This window comes from Heterodontus francisci, chromosome 2 (genome assembly GCF_036365525.1).
Source record: "Heterodontus francisci isolate sHetFra1 chromosome 2, sHetFra1.hap1, whole genome shotgun sequence".
NCBI lineage: Eukaryota > Metazoa > Chordata > Chondrichthyes > Heterodontiformes > Heterodontidae > Heterodontus > Heterodontus francisci.
Window position 1 is genome coordinate 97707106 of NC_090372.1, and position 15500 is coordinate 97722605.

Here is a 15500-nt window from a genome sequence, read left to right on the forward strand (position 1 = left end):
GTTAGATAGGGTGGATAGTGAGAGTCTTTTTCCTCGGATGGTGATGGCAAACGCGAGGGGACATAGCTTTAAGTTGAGGGGTGATAGATATAGGACAGATGTTAGAGGTAGTTTCTTTACGCAGAGAGTAGTAGGGGCATGGAACGCCCTGCCTGCAACAGTAGTAGACTCGCCAACTTTAAGGGCATTTAAGTGGTCATTGGATAGACATATGGATGAAAATGGAATAGTGTAGGTCAGATGGTTTCACAGGTCAGCGCAACATCGAGGGCCGAAGGGCCTGTACTGCACTGTAATGTTCTAAAACTGCTTTGGAGAGTCTGTGTTGGAGGGCACAGTACTCACCAAGCTCTGCTTCGCTGGTCACAGGATGTGTATACTGGGGGCCATCGATGAAGAGGATAATCATTAAGTGGTAGCAGAAAATGTGCAATGTACTGACAAGCCTTCCACACACACTGTCCATTATTGCAGAGAAAATGGAGCAGTCCACCTCAAGCATGACTAGGTTGATATCATAGGGCATATGATGATGATCAGCTAAGCGAGGGCGCGGTAGGTGGTAATCAGCAGGAGGTTTCCTTGCCCATGTTTGATCTGATGCCATAAGACTTCATGGGGTCTGGAGCTGACGTTGAGGAGTCCCAGGGCAACTCTCTCCTGACTGTATACCCTATGCCATAACCTCTACTGGCTCTGTCCTTTTGGTGGGACAGGACATACTCAGGGATGGTGATGGTGGTGTCTGGGACATTGTCTGTAAGGTATGATTAATTGAGTGTGACTATGTCAGGCTGTTGCTTGACTTGGAATGTGGGACAGCTCTTCCAACTCTGGCACAAGCTCCCAGATGTTAGTAAGGAGGACTTTGTCGGGTCGACAGAGCTGGGTTTGCCATTGTCATTTCTGGTGCCTAGGTCGATGCTGGGTAGTCCATACGGTTTCATTCCCTATCGACTTTGTAGTGGTTTGATTCAACTGAGTGGCTTGCTAGGCCAGTTTAGAGGGTGGTTAAGAGTCAACTACATTGCTGTGGGTCTGGAGTATGTAGGCCAGACCTTTAAAGGACATTATTTCACAAGACACAGTCTCCCCTGTGCTGTGGATAAAGGGGAACTGGTGGATATATTGTACTTAGATTTCCAGAAGGCATTTGATACGGTTATCCACATCAAAGGTTATTGCGGAAAATAAAAGCTCCTGGTGTAGGGGGTAACATATTGGCGTGGATAGATGATTGGTTAGCTAAGAGGAAACAGAGAGTAGGCATAAACAGATCACTTTCTGGTTGGCAAAATGTAACGAGTGGTGTGCCACAGGGATCTGTGCTGGGGCCTCAACTTTTTACAATTTATATAAATGACTTAGATGAAGGGACTGAAGGTATGATTGCTAAATTTGCTGATGACACAAAGATAGGTAGGAAAGTAATTTGTGAAGAGGACATAAGGAGGCTACAAAGGGATATAGGTTAAATGAGTGGGCAAAGATCTAGCAAATGGAGTATAATGTGGAAACATTTGAAATTGTCCATTTTGGCAGGAAGAATAAAAAAGAAGCATATTATCTAAATGGTGAGAGATTGCATGGGTTTTGAAATGCAGAGGGATCTGGGTGTCCTAGTGCATGAATCGCAAAAGGTTAGTATGCAGGTACAGCACGTAATTAGGAAAGCTAATAGAATGTTATTGCTTATTGCGAGGGGAATTGAATGCTAAAGTAGGGAGGTTATGCTTCAGCTACGCAGGGCATTGGTGAGACCATATCAGGAGTACTGTGTACAGTATTGGTCTCCTTATTTAAGGAAGGATGTAAATGCGTTGGAAGCAGTTCAGAGAAGGTTCTCTGTGACCCAGTCCTATCAATACCTTGCCTTTTGTTATCTCTTGCCCCACCCCCACTTTATTTGCTTAAAATCTATTACATTTCTAACCTTTGCCAGTTCTGATGTCGGGACACTGACCTGAAATGTTAACTCTGCTTCTCTTTCCACAGGTGTTGCCAGATCTGCTGAGTATTTCCAGCTTTTCTTGTTTTTATTTCAGGGAAGGTTTACTAGACTATTACCTGGAATGGGCAGTTTGTCTTATGAGGAAAGGTTGAAAAGGCTAGGCTATCCACTGGAGTTTAGAAGATTAAGAGGTGACTTGATGGAAACATATAAGATACTGAGGAGTTTTGACAGGGTGGATGTGGAAAGGATGTTTCCCCTTGTGGGAGAATCTAAAACTAGGGGTCACTATTTAAAAATAAAGGGTCAGCCATTTAAGACAGAGATGAGAAGAAATTTTTTCTCTCAGAGGGTTGTGAGTCTTTGGAACCCTCTTCCACAAAAGATAGTGGAAGCGAGTCTTTAAATATTTTTAAGGCAAAGTTAGATAGATTCTTGATAAGCAAGCGGGTAAAAGGTTATTGGGGGTTGGCGGGAATGTGAAGTTGAGGTTACAATCAAATCAGTCATGATCTTAATGAATGGCGGAGCAGTCTCCAGTGACCAAGTGGCCTACTCCTGCTCCTAATTCGTATGTTTGCATCATCGTATGGACTTTAGTAGCACTGAAGAATGGGTCCTGGTTTTTGGTAAATCAGCATTGGGGGTCCAGATATTTGGCAGAGCAGCAGTGAGGCTGTTACTGGTTGCCAGCACGGATGGGAAACTTTTGTCTCTGATCACTGTTGAGGAAGAACCTGGGGTTTAGGTGGAGCTGTGGAGGCTGATCCTAATTTTTGGAAACAATGGTGGGATTTAGGGTAGATTCCTGGTGTCTGTCAGTAATGAGGGGAGGGCATATGTCTGATAGTACTGGAGGGGAGAGGAGAATCACATGTCTGGGAAGGTTTTGCATTCCCCCAGTTCCCACATGTTCTGTGTATCACCCAGAGCACATTTTCACTACCACTATCTACTTTCCCTGCTGATTGCCTCCGGGGAATTGTGGTTTCACCACATCGATGGTTTGTTCAGTCAGAACCTTTGTTATTGCATGGCTCTCATTATATTGGTACTCCACATTTGTGCCCAGGTCCCCGACAGGAAGCATGAGCCAGTTGCTGAGAGGATATCCCTTGACTCTCAGCAGCCAACCTGCCACTCGATGGTCTGAGTGAAATAGAGAGTGTGTTGAGAACTGGGGCAGGATGAAAGCATCGTGACTACTGCCAAAAAAACAGGCAGAGACCTGCATGACTCGTGGTCTGAGCTCACAAACAGATGGAACACTTAACAAATGGAATCTTGACAAGACTAGAACTGTATTCTTAATGGTTCCAGGAAATGCTATTAGGAAGTCACAAACCTCAATAACAAATGTGATGTTAAAACTTTTAAATCAGTTGTTCTTGTTATTCCGTTATCTCCATATGAGCACACTTCTTCTCCTAATCCAAGGTGCTTCAGACAATTTTAATCCTTAAATTTACCTTCCATTAAACATGAAAGTATTTTGTTCTATTATTAGTAGTAAATTTCACATGACGTTGTGCATGTCTGGGGTCTAGAGCACAGTTTATGATGCTTAGTGCAGCCCTATGGCAGCCTAAACATGACAGCAGTTTCCTGTTCACTGTAATACAGTGACTTTTCAAAAGCATCCAGCAGTTTCTTAGATGATTCCACTGTTTTTGATTTCATTGCCCTTCCCAGAATTCCTATCCATCTATTAATTGTTCTCTTGATGAAGAACATTCTAAAATTACCTTTCAGTAATTTGAACCTGGACCTCCTTGTCCTACTGTGATGGGTTAATTTGAAGTAATTTTAAGGATTTACTTTTCTCACACCATTTATTGTCTTTCATATATTTATAAGATTGTACTTTAATACCTAGCCTGCATTCAAGGCTGAAAAGCACAAGTCACTCCAATCTTTGCTTATGACTCAGTCTTCTGAGGCTAGGAATTAGGCTAGTGACTCGACTCTGAACTAGCTCCAAAACTTGAATGTCTCTCATGTGTCTTGGTGACCAGAATGAGACACAGTACTCAAGGAAGTAGAATTTCTGCTTTGGGAGCAATCAAGAAATTGAGCCCAAAACCTCTCAAAATTGCACCAATTAGTTTTCAGTTCCGATTTCTGATCAAATTCACTTGCATAGTCACAAACGTACAATCTCCAATGAATCGGCACAATCAGATTGCATAATGGAACATAATTGTTTCTTTATTTTATTTCCTTTAGCAAGTAGTCCTTAAAATAAAAGCAAAATACTATAGATGCTGAAAATCTGAAATAAAAAACAAGAAATGCTGGAAATACTCAGCAGGTCTGGCAGCATCTGTGGAGAGAGAAGCAGAGATAACATTTCAGGTCAGGGACCCTTCATCAGAACAAGTAGCGTATTCCTTAATGTACTTAGGAGAGGTAACCTAGTACAGTTTTATTGATATCGCTTAAAATGGGTTTATCACCAAAAATAAATTTTGTTAATAGGAATTAATTTTAGTACGTACTCCAACTGTGAGTAATCTGATTTAAAATCACTGAAAATAACTTTAAAAAATTAAACTGATTCATTTAATGGTTTTATCAGTGCACACAATTTAACATCTTAGTAGATTAAATATTTTTGGATAGAAAAAGCTTGTAAAATGTGTCTATTATTACCTGCACGCCTAGGAAAATGAGCTCAATGTGAAGAGCTTTCCCAAGCCAGCGCAATTAGCAGAATCTTACAATTTTGATCTGGTGCATGGCCAGTTGTGTGGGCAAGACCTGATCCCAGAGAACTGAATCAAAAACCGGTCAAAGAAAATTGCAGAAAATACAAACATTAAGTGGTTTGGGGTGTAACTCAGTTAGATATTAAATTCAAATTTTTGATGTTATGAGATTTCACCAGAAGTGGGGCTGGGCTCTTCTTCCATTGACCCTCCCCCAAAGCCCCACCTCAAGCAGGGGTCACTGGAAGAAGTGAAACTGATAGGATGACATCATCCATCAAAAATCCCACCAGCATCATCTCACTTGACCCCAGTGTGAAGTTCACCCATAGGATGCAGGCATGATAGTTTGCCAGGACCAGATTCTGGCAGAAAGGGAGCCTGTAACTTCGAGAAATCTCAGACAAATTCATTGCAATTCAGAAAGTAGAAATTTCTTCAATGTTTTTTTGAGTCTTCTTTGATCAGAATGTCCGGTCATGTAACATAGTGGAAAGGTGACACTGTTAAATTCCTCTGCTGTGTATATTTTATAATTTCAAGATGTGAAGTTGCTTCTTATGTAAATAACTTAGAATACTGGGAATAAAGATACTGAGGAAAGCCAGATAGTCTAGATTCCCCCCATAGAGATGCAGGTGTCCCTCGATAGCCTTTATAAAATGCAACCAGCTGAAGTCAATCTTTAAATTATGTTATATATTGTGAGGAACCTGTACTGCAAGACAGACACCAAGATGGCCAGATCACATGACATCATCACACACTGGGCATGCTCATAACATAGGAATACATTACACTGCTTTCCCCTTTAAAAATAATGAATAAAGTATTTAGAGGTACACTAACTATACAACTTCAAAAACAAATCTTGCGAATATGCATACATGGCAAAATAACAACTGACTCTTTTTCTATAAATGCTATCTATAAATTAAGTGTGACAACTGTTTTTTGAAGTATTCCTGATCTTCTCACAGGTTTTGGTGTAGAGTCAGGTTTTGAACTGCTTGGTTTCAGTTCAGAACTTACAGAAGAACTTGGGTGGGATTTTATGCTCTGTCCCATGGTGGGTTTGGAGGTAGGGAGAATAAAATGAGGTGGGATGGTGGTGGGGGTGGACCCCGCCAGTATCCTGCCTCCGCTGAAATTTAGTCCGGTGTGGGAAAGCATATGAATGGCCTTTCCCGCCCCACCACCAATTGATGCCCTTAACTGGGTAATTAACCCCTAATTAAGGGTCTCTTCCCACAGCAGCGGCAATTATCCGAGCAGCGGGCAGCCTCTCACTACACGGGAAGCACAGCTCGGCTGCAGGGGGGTGTTCCCTCCTTCAAAGGCACTTAGCTCCTGAACAAGGGACCAAGCATCGGGAAGATGGGGTCCACTGAGGGCCACTCCCCTCTCCTTGCTGCTGGCCAAGTTCACAGACCTGAAAGTTGACTCTGTTTCTTTCGTCACAGATGCTGCCTGCTTTGCTGAGTTTCCCCAGCACTTTCTGCTTTGCTGCCACATACTTATCCTGCTGTGTGCCAGTGTCCTGTGAAGTTGCAATCCTCTTCTTCCACTCTGGAACATTCCTTCTTGTAGGTTTGCTGCATCTGGGTGAATAATCTTAATTTTGCGCATACCAGAACGTGAGACTTAAATGTACCATAAAAGGCAAATACACAACAGAAATAAAACCATAATTGAAGAATATCTACATACAATGGGCTTCTAATCATCTGACTGTGAAAAGCCACAGACTAATATGCATTTGGAATCTGTATCATTTCTCTGCTGTTATGTGAAAAGACATGTAATTACAATGAAACAATCTTTGTAAAGAACCAGGAAAATATGTTCATCTTCTATCTGCATTGCCAACTAGAGATATGACATCAATAATTATATTCAGCTGCTGCAGAAGCAAAGTGTACTTAAACATGTGTTGATGTGTAATAAAAAAAAACATGACAACAGCACAGATTTTCTCACTAGTCCTGCGTTGGTTTTCTAACATGTGCAAGAAAAACCTTGTAGCCAGAAGTTAGAGCAGTCACACTGTGGAGTGACCTTTCCACACTAAAAACCGAGGAAGGCAGAGGGGTGCTCTAGAGTGAACCCACAATTCAGCGAAGCCTCCCTGGTCACTCTCCTCCAGGCTGTGCCGGCAAAGCGGGAGGTCCTTTTCCCCAGCGATGGTAAGAAGTGGCCCTCCCATCTGACCAAGGCAGCCTTGCTGGAGATGGTAGAGGAGGTGAGTAGCCGTGGGGCCATCCGGCATCAAAGGGTCCACTGCTGGAAGAGGATAAACGATCACTTCCCCAGCCAGCAAGGGCCCTCTAGGTCACATGCGCACAGGGTACAACCGCCAAAGTTATCCACAGCGAAAGAGCAATCACATCAGCAACCTTCCTACAGTCAGGCTGCTAGCGCAGAAGTGAAACCGTGTAGGAGCATCCACAAGCATTTCCAAAAAGCACCATGACACAAATGGGTCTGCATGGGTGACACACCAGTATAGAAAGGCCGAAATCAAAATCTTCTTCACTAACTTGTGCGTTGCTTTTACTGTGTGAATGAAGTGTGCCAGCATATACCAATCGTGGTTCCTCCCATTACATTATTGGCCTTTCAGAACTGCCAATATATGGAATAACATCATTGCCATGCCAGTATCACTCATGTGTGTCTCCACGAATGCAGTAATATGGACAATGGCTCAGTCTGCTGCTGCCAGTAATGGTGGATGCAAAGATGTTGCAGATGCAGACTGCTGCACAACAGGTGAACGAGGGTACTGTGTGGCGTGCAGAGCCCATGGTGGTTCCTATGGCGTGAAGAACCTTCGATCAATGAGGCACTGACATGCATCCCTAGCTCGCTGCTCACCCTGCATGCAGCGCCTGGATGTTCTCTGTCCTCCCATGTGCCTTTCATGAGGATGAGGCCTGCTCATGTCTCTCCTCATCCTGCAAGACCTCCCCGCTATTGAGTGTGTAGTTGTGCAGAGCACAGCAAACAGCAATGATGCGAGCTACCCTTTCCGGCTCATACTGCAGGGCACCACCCGATCTATCCAGGCAACGGAATCGCATTTTCAGCATGCTGATCGCCTGCTCAATGGTGTCTCTTGTAGCTCCGTGGCTGGCATTGTATCTCTCTTCTGCAGCAGTGGTGGGGTGTCTCACTGGTGTCAGGAGCAGGAGCCATGTATGCAAGGGGTATCCCTTGTCTCTAAGAAGCCATGCCTCCATCTGAACCAGATCAGTGAACAGCAATGGCAGCTGGGATTGGTGCAGGATGAAGGCATCATGGCAGCTGCCTGGAAAGCGGGCACAGATTTGCATGTATCGTTTCCGGTGATCACATACGTGCTGGACATTGATTGAATGGAAGCCCTTACGGTTTACGTATTCAGCTGGTCACCTGGCCACATGGGTGCAATCTTTGACCCCTTGCACCTGTGGGAATCCCGCAAGGGAGTCGAAACCGGTGGTCCTCTGGGCCTGGCTTTCAGGGTCCGTCATGAAGCGGAAATAGTCACCAGCCCTCTGGAACAGGGCATCAGTGACTTCCCTGATGCAGCAGCGCACTGCTGACTGTGTGATCCACAAAGGTCTCCGGTGGGCCCCTGAAATGGTGCAAAGGCATAAAAATTGAGAGCTGCTTTCACTTTGAGGGCCATTGGCACATAGGATATCCCCCATAGCCCCGGGCTGCTCTAACTTCAGCAGGGCACAGAGATGTGTCATTGCCTCTCTCGACATCCGCAGTCACCTCTGACACTGGCCCTCTGACATCTGCAGGTATGTCATGCGGGACCTGTTGATGCGCGGCAATCTGTAGTGGCGAGCACTCCTTGGGTGCTGCTGCTCATGACCGGGGGCCTCTATGTGAGCTGCAACTGCCTGTTGGTTTTGCCTATGGTGCATATGAATCCTCTCAAGAAGCTCTTCAATGAATATAGGGTGAACCATCCCTATCTTCAAGTTGCAATTAAATTCGATTCCTTCAATTCTTCGAAGGTTCCTGACAGGGCAGAGATTGATGTTGAGTGGTACATCAGGGGCTTTCATGCAGCAGCTATGTGGTATGGCATGGCATTGCCCGTCTTAGCTTCCAGTAAGAGTGTTACCACATGATCACATTAAGATTGTATAAGCTGCATCTGTTAGTCGACCAGATATATAAGTTTCACACGCCTACCGTTTCTGGCACTCTCCCCACATACAGGGTGACTCGCGTGCCATTGCTCCTTCATGACCAAGGCAGTCAATGGCACAGAGCTGACAACCTTTATGGAGGGCAGAATCACAGAGGCTCCCTACACGTCTGCAGATGTGGCCCCTGTAATCCCATCCTCTCTCCCACCTCCCTTCCAGTATGCAGAGTTGAGACCTCTGAATATCTGGACTTGCCTTCATTGTCACATACTCCTGCTTCTGATGTCCTGTTAGCTTTTATGTTCGTGAATGGGACGGCACGTGACGACCGCCCATTCAACATAAAATGTGGAAATGTGGAGTGAGAAGCAGCGGGATGCATAATCTGCACTGGTAAGTAGCACTTTACATATTCTAATTGGGGTTCTGCCACCGAGCGGTGAGGGACACACCGAGGTCCCGCCGCCGCTGGTAATATGCGGCGGCGGGACCATCTCGACCTTAGGGATGAAGGCGGGCCTCTCCCGGCAGAATTTTATGGGCCCCCCCGCCCACCACAAACCCCGACATTGAGGGGCTGGTAAAATTCAGCCCTATGTGTGTGTTCAGTATGATGTTCTGCCAGAATCTTGACTCTTAAAGGATTAGGTAGTAACATTCTTTGACCTCACTTAATGCATTCCTGTTCACATGACAACTCGTTATGCCAGTTGTGGAACAATTTCAGTTCCTCATCTGCACACCAGTCAAATTCTGTCCAACCATTCAAAATCTGCTCGTAGACTCTGTCTAAAACTAGGTCTTTCTGAGTTTCAGCTGCAATTTCAGTTGCTGTGATTGGAAAGTCCCCATCCACAACTCCGATTGTGAAGATTGCACCTTCACGGCCGACTTTTGACTCTTCATGCGGCAAATTCTCCTTTGAACTACGATATTCAATGTTGCGTCGTATTGCAAGAGAGAAGCTGCATCCTTAATGCTGCCATTGTTGGTAGTGCAGACTTTCAACCCAGAATATCTATGCGGGGTATATGATCTATAACTAGCGTAAAGTTTCTACCCAACAAAAACTGGTGAAACGTTTTGAGTCTGAAGATGATTCCAAGCGCTTCCTTTTTTATCCACATGTAGTTGCGTTCCTTCTTGGTCAGGGTACACAATGCAAATGTTATGGGCTTCTCTTGACCATCATTCATGACATGACTGATCACTGCTCCAACTCCATGGTTTCAACTGTCACACGCAAGCTTCGGGTCACGATTTGTGTCATAATGAATGAGTAATGCATTGCTGGTCAAGCTTCTGTTACATGCATCAATAAGCAGCTTGTGCTCTACACCATTCCCATTTCACATCTTTCATCAACAACTCATGTTGTGCAGCTAAAACCATTGGAAGCTCAGGCAGAAGTTGTGAGTAGCATTGGAACATGCCTAGAAAAGCTCTAAGCTCAGACTTTGAGCTTTGGGGCATTGACTATAGCCTCTATCTTCTCTCTCACTGGCTATAGTCCTTTATCATCGATTTTCAGGCTAAGGTAAACTACCTCAGATTGCATGAAAGCACAGTTCCTCTTTTTCAATTTCACATTGTTGTCATTAACCCTTTTTAACACTTCATCCAACACTTGAAGATTCTCTTCCTCTGTTGCAGCAATGATCATCCTGATTACACAAGCAATGTGCACTCCTTGCAAAATATTATCTACTGTAGCTTGAAAGGTTTTTGGAGAGGACGTCACACCATCGGGCAGTTTCTTGTAGGAGTATTTACTTTTTATTCTTTCATTAAATGTGGACATCACCGGCTCTCTGTCAGAGCAATTCCTTCAGTTCCATTCTTTTGCTTCTCTTATCAAATACTTTAAATCTGTGACCTTTCATTCTCAATTCTTTCATGAGTGAGAACAGTTTCTCTCTATCTATTCTATCCAGACCCCCCACAATTTTGAATACCTCCATCCAATCACCACTTAGCCTTCTCTTCTCCAAGGAAAACAGTCCTAACCTCTCCAATCTATCTTCATAACTGAAATTCCTCATCACTGGAACCATTCTCATGAATCTTTTCTGTACTCTCTCGTGTTTCCTAAAGTACGGCGCCCAAAACTAGCTGCAATACCCCAGCTGAGGCTGCACTAGTGTCTTATACAAGTTCAACATTAATTTCCTTGCTCTTGTACTCAATGGCCCTATTAATAAAGCCCAGGATACTGTATGCTTTATTAATCTCTCTCAACCTGTCCCGCCACCTTCAATGACTTATGCACATATACACCTAGGTCCCTCTACTCCTGCACCCCCTTTAGAATTGTACCCTTTATTTTATATTGTCTGTCCATGTTCTTTCTACCAAAAGGAATCACTTCACATTTCTCTGCTTTGAACTTCATTTGCCACCTGTCTGCCCATTCCACCAACTTGTCTATGTCCTCTTGAAGTTCTACACTATCCTCCTCACAGTTCACAATGCTTCCAAGTTTCATATCATCTACAGACTTTGAAATTGTGCCCTGTACACCAAGGTCGAGGTCATTTATATATATCAGGAAAAGCTAGGGTCCCAACACTGATCCCTGGGGAACTCCACTACCAACCTTCCTCCAGCCTGAAAAACATCAATTAGCCAATACTCTTTGTTTCCTGTCACTCAACTAATTCTGTATGCATGTTGCGACCATCCCTTTTATTCCACGAGCTACATGTTTGCTCACAAGTCTGTTGTGTGGCACTGTATCAAACGCCTTTTGAAAGTCCATGTACACCACATCAACTGCATTGCTCACATCAACCCTCTCTGTTACCTCCTCAAAAAATTCCAGCAAGTTAGTTAAACATGATTTTCCCTTAGGAAATTCATGCTAGCTTTCCTTAATTAACTTGCATTGTCCCATGTGACTATTGATTTTGTCCCGAATTATTTTTTCTAGAAGTTTTCTCACCACCAAAGTTAAACTGACTGGCCTGTAGTTGTTGGGCTTATCTGTACACCCTTTTTTGAACAAGGATGTAACATTTGCAATTCTCAAGTCCTCTGGCAACACCCCCGAGTCTAAGGAAGACTGAAAAATTCTGGCCATTGCATCTGCGATTTCCACCCTCATTTCCCTCAGTATCCCTGGATGCATCTCATCTGGTCCTGGTGCTTTATCCACTTTAAGTACAGACGGCATATCTAATGCTTCTTTATCAATTTTAAATCCCTCTAGTGTCTGACTTACCTCCACTTTCAACATTGCCTGGGTTGCATTTTCTTCCTTGGTAAAGACAGATGCAAAGTATTCATTTAATACCTTAGCTATACCCTCTGCCTCCATGTATAAATCCCCTTTCTGGTACCTAATCGGTCCCACTTCTCCTTTTAACATCCTTTTACTATTTATATGCCTATAGAAAACTTTGGGATTTCCTTTAATGTTAGCTGCCAGTCTCTTTTCATGCTCTCTCTTTGCTACTCTCATTTGCTTTTTCACTTCCCTTCTGGACCTTCTATATTCAGCCTGGTTCTCAATAGTATTTTCTACCTGGCATCTAACATAAACACACTTTTTCTTAATCTCTACCTCTTTTGTCATCCAGGGAGCTCTGGATTTGTTTTCCCTACTTTTCCCCTTAGTGGGAACATACCTTGACTGTGCTCAACCTATCTCTTCTTTGAAGGCAGCCCATTGTTCATCTACCAGTTTTCCTGTCAGCTTTTGACTCCAATTTATTCACCCCAGCTCCATTCTTACCCCATTGAAATTGGCCTTCTCCCAGTTAATTATTCTTATCCTGGATTGTTCTTTGTCCTTTTCCTTGTCAGCCTAAACCTTATGATACAATGATCACTATCTCCTAAATGCTCTCCTACTGATACTCGATCCATTTGGCCCACCTCATTCCCAAGAACCAGGTCTAGCAGTGCCTCCTTTCCCATTGGACTAGAAACACACTGTTGTAGAAAATTTTTCTGAATGCGCTCTAGGAACTCTTGCTCCTCACTGCCCTTTACACTACCATTAGAGTGCCGGCCACTGAACCAAAGGTTGCAGCAGGCCGGGAAGATTTCAAGTAAGTTTATTTAAACTTACTCATGTTATTCATTTAAATATTATAGAGTCGCGGTCATAGCGTCATAGAGTTATACAGCACAGAAACAAGCCCTTTGGCCCATCGTGTATTGAAATGCTGTTCCCATCGCCCAGCGACAGGGGGCCACCACGGAGCCTTGCCGCTGCCGGGATGATTGGGTTGGGCCCTCCCGGCATTGGCCTTCCTTGCGGGCCGCTGTCGGACCCATATTCCAGCCCCCGCATCCCTCCACCCCCCTACCACCCACCTCCCCCACGGAGCCTGACATCGTGGGCTTGGTAAAATCCAGCCCATGGATACCAAATTTCCCAGCATGAACTGGAAGGCCTTAGATATCCTATCCGAGTTCCAACTGTTCAAACAAAGAATGCAGTTATGCTTCACAGACCAAGTAATTGTAGAACCAGAAAAGCAGGCTGTGAAAATATTACTTGAAATTGGAAATGAGGGATTACACAGAATCAATATCTCTGGCTTATCTGAAGAAGACCAGAAATATCCTGCAAAGATATGGAAAGTGCTGGAAGATCAACTCTGATTCAGAGTGAATTTTTGAATTCACCACCTGGAATTGCAACAGCTACAGGAATCAATAGACCAGTTCATCAGTCGATGCTATAGTAAGGGCAACAAATGCGACTTCGCAGAAACTGCGTTGTTGGACTGAATAATGTAGCTGGTGATTGTATCAACACCTATTGAAGCATTTCAGAAAGACCTCTTGGGGGAAGTGAAAGGTCACAGCATTGATGCACTGCTGGAAGATGGCAGGAAATATGAAGACATTGTAGCTGGACAACAGCATCTGAAAAGACTAGATGCAGCCAACAATATCAGCATGATAACCAGGTCAAAAGAGTAAGTAAGCTGTGTGCTAAGTGTGGTCTGCCCTACTCAACGTGAAGTTGTCCTGCATTTCAAGATCTGTGCAAGGCATGCGTTGCAAAAGGGCACTGGCCCGCCTATGCAAGAAATCTGGATCCAAAGATGCGGCCAGTTTTTAGTTTAGTTTTTAGTTTTAGTTTTAGTTTTAGAGATACAGCACTGAAACAGGCCCATCAGCCCACCGAGTCTGTGCCGACCATCAACCAGCCGTTTATACTAATCCTACACTAATTCCATATTCCTACCACATCCCCACCTGTCCCTATATTTCCCTACCTACCTATACTAGGGGCAATTTATAATGGCCAATTTACCTATCAACCTGCAAGTCTTTGGCATGTGGGAGGAAACCGGAGCACCCGGAGGAAACCCACGCAGACACAGGGAGAACTTGCAAACTCCACACAGGCAGTACCCAGAATTGAACCCGGGTCGCTGGAGCTGTGAGGTTGCGGTGCTAACCACTGCGCCACTGTGCCGCCCCTGCGCCAGAAGTCATGGTAGGTCACAAACAAACAGAAAACAGGGCAATAGCAGCAAGGAGAGCACCAGAGACCTGCATAAATGCAAGCCGATACATGAAGTCCACAGCAAAACAGATCTGAAACAAGACTCAACAAGGAGTAATTCTCAGCCAGAAGACGAACAGGCGTTTCACATTGTGAACCTGACACATCATGCTGATGAAGTCAAAGACTGGAAGCTTTCACCACTATTAATATCACGTGCTCAAAGAAAGCTGGCAAACATACACTTAGGGTCAAGATTGACACCAGCGCTACTGCAAATATCCCACCAGTCCGAATACTCAAAAATATGTACCAGAGTCGTTGGAAATCAATGATACAACTGACAACTGCCAAGTTATCTGCATACAATGCAGTGACACACTAACAATGCAATGCAACTATCGCAAGTCGGCATGGAAACCACAAACATTCTACCTTGTAGACATGATTGGGCAGCTGCGGACACATTGTTTCAGATGAAAATCCAGAAACACCCGGATTCAAGTGCACACTGTGTGACATGTGAAATTGAGGTAAAAAGGAGAGCAAAGATGATATCGAACAGGGTAAAGGAAATAGACAGGAGCCACAGATGTAGTCACTGTGACAGTTTTCAGGATTGCTTACAAATTGTAAAAGGATGTGTCCACAGCTGCCCAATCATTGACTATAAGAAGTAAATGGAGCTGCAATGGCTGAATAATGTTAACCTGGGAATCATCCTGCATACATAAAATGATGCAAAATCTATTGTAAATTACATTTAAGCTGAAGTGGTAAAGAAAATCACTGACAAACTTGTGAAATCTTCATCAAAGCTGTCAATTCTGATGGATGAATCAGCAATTCCACTTAAGGAGGCAGTGCCACTACTACACATAAAGGCTGAAATGGGAGAGGGGAAATTCTATTTTTACATTCCTGGAACTCAATGAGCTTGAGGCATAAACTGCTGAAGCCACTGAATCAGAGTCTCAATCTGCCTGAAGTCAGCTGTTTTCCATGAGCACTATCTAGAAGAAAATTGGGCATCATTCATCAGTGATGAGGCAACTGTGATGCTAGGGAGGAAGACAGGACTGGAGTGTTGTCTTTGTGAATTAGAAGTGACTTCTTTTCTCATGGCACTGCTTGAACCATCATCTTGAGCTGGCAGTTGCAGTTACTAATATTAAACATTTTAAGACCATTATGGAAAGCATCCACAGCCTCTGCTGTCAGTC